Here is a 2,227-nt window from a genome sequence, read left to right as displayed (position 1 = left end):
TCTTCTCTGGTTGAAGAATTTCATATGATCTACAATAAGGAAAGTTTTCTTAAGGTAAAAAACTAAAAATTATCTCCAAAGCGCTCAATCAAGTGGTAGTAGGTTGTTATGAAATTCTAACTCAATTGGTCTGACATGCAAATAAATTAAAGTTGTTCACCATAAAGCAACATCATAATGTAAGCGATAATAATGTATACTGATGCAGCTACACAGTAGCATCACTACTCAAATACTCCCTCCATAAAGAAATATAAGAGCGTTTAGATCACTACACTCCTATATTTCTTTATAGAGGGAATAGCATTTATGTTAATATTTGTAAGAGAGCATCACCTACCATACGTACCTAGTTTCAACATTTAGGAATCTTGTATGGCTATGAAACATCCTTGCTGAATTTTTCAAGCTGGGCAATAAAACAGAGGTCCACTATCATGCTATTGTTTATACATGCCCATAATAAATTATGGTACCTTTCCACATTTAGCCACTTGCCTGAAGACATGTAAGTTTTCTAAAATAAATGACCACCACATTAATGAAGAGAAACCTGCATAGTTTTTGTAAGTGAGCCATACCTAAAGTGATCATGAAAAAGATCATATGGCACTTTCATTTCACTCATGTTAAATTTAAGATCTTGACGTTTTGGCTAGCAGTTGCTCTGCATATTCTAGTTACTCTGCCGACTCTTATTCCTGTTTCAGTAAGTCCTGTTGCAAGGTGTTGCTACTTCCCTGCAAACATGAAGAAACTTTTGAGGTGAAGCCAATAAGTGCAGGACAAGGAAAACTGAACAAATTGGTGGCAGAAAAATTACACCTTTTGGTCAGCCTGCTAAGAACAATTATGTTCTTGCTCCTGCTAATAACAACTTGAACCTATGGAAATAGGACACAAATGCTACCCATAGTATGATGAGAATCTTGGATTGCCCAATTCTCTAGAGATCCTCGCTATTCAAAGTAATGGCAAGAACCATGATATTTCAGTTGTAAATGAACAATACCTGACCACAAAAGAAGGCACGAAACCAGATCATCAAACTAAAAAAGACCAATCTATATAAACCATATAGAGTATCAAATAACAGAATCAATGCCACCATGAAGCCTCAAATCATGGAAGTGCATAATGAACACCACTGGCGGAGCTTAGGCAAGGCCAAATGGGCCATGGCCCGCCCAGCTCTGCAGCTTTTTCTCACAATATAGCTAGCCCATGGGTTGTAGAATGCCAGCTAGTAGTAATTCCTTGCAGCCTGGCCCATTCAGCCCGCCCAGCTTTTTTTGGCAAGCTCCGCCACTGATGAACACCTCTCAGCTACGGCTTGAAAGCTTAGCTTTCATTCAATAATATGAAATATCAAAGAATGTAATGTTGTTTGACCCGAGTTTCAGAGTTCAGGGTCCACCTTGACATCCTTTACTAAATCACAAAACTTCTCCCTTGCATGTGTATATAGCATGATAAAAAATCTAAACCCTGAGAAGTTTAAAGAAACAATAACCGAACATGTGTTTGCACAACTTGGACAGATGCACAATTAATCAATTTCACCGTATGCTTTTCCTAAAATTATCATGTTATATTCTGTCATAAAATTTACCATGGTTTTGTACGAAGCTATGGGAATATGCTAATTCCAAAAACACACGAGGTGTGAGCTCCTACCTAGATGGGGAAGCCGCCAGAATAAAAGTATATAAATAGCATGGGAAGGAATAAAAAGATGTAAAATCAAAATCCTTTGCCTTAATGCATCATAAGGTCAAATCCTCGGCAGTAGCTTGCATATTGTCGTTGACTTTTTTTAATAGAAAGGGTTAACGTCAATATGGATTAATGTTCAGTGATCAAACAACACGTGTGAGTTCATAGTTTATTTGATAAAAAATAAAAGGATTTCAGATAGGAAAGTAATTCACCGCAAAATGCTTAATAGATTAGCAGTGCAAACATCTTAGGTATCCTCGTATCATAGCTTGTGATATACATGTGTTTGCTACACTTGGTAGAGTACAACATACAAATGGTGTCCCTACAGAATCGTGTTAACTGACAGCATAAGAACGATATAAGAGGTAATTATGTATAACACTTGATTATGAAGAATGAGATTTACCTGGTGACCCAGCCTATAATCTCATTCTTGTCGCCTCCATTTCTTTCAACGCCTAGGGTTAAAAGGGGCAGATGAGCAGGCGCTGAAGGAAAAAAAAAG

At 37.3% G+C, this 2,227-nt stretch overlaps 1 long non-coding RNA gene across 1 annotated transcript; it reads right to left on the bottom strand.

Moving 5' to 3' along the window:
• Positions 1–396: 396 nt before the first annotated feature.
• On the bottom strand, positions 397–1,136 carry LOC123133716 (uncharacterized). The gene is made up of 2 exons (XR_006465363.1): positions 826–1,136; positions 397–740 (listed from the first exon to the last, which is right to left on the bottom strand). It is a non-coding gene; the product is annotated as an uncharacterized lncRNA (long non-coding RNA).
• Between the last annotated feature and the right edge of the window lie 1,091 nt (positions 1,137–2,227).

The sequence above is a fragment of the Triticum aestivum genome, chromosome 6B (assembly GCF_018294505.1).
Source record: "Triticum aestivum cultivar Chinese Spring chromosome 6B, IWGSC CS RefSeq v2.1, whole genome shotgun sequence".
NCBI classification, from domain to species: Eukaryota; Viridiplantae; Streptophyta; class Magnoliopsida; order Poales; family Poaceae; genus Triticum; species Triticum aestivum.
The sequence above is the reverse complement of the archived record's forward strand: the minus strand, read 5'-3'. Positions and strand labels throughout refer to the sequence as shown.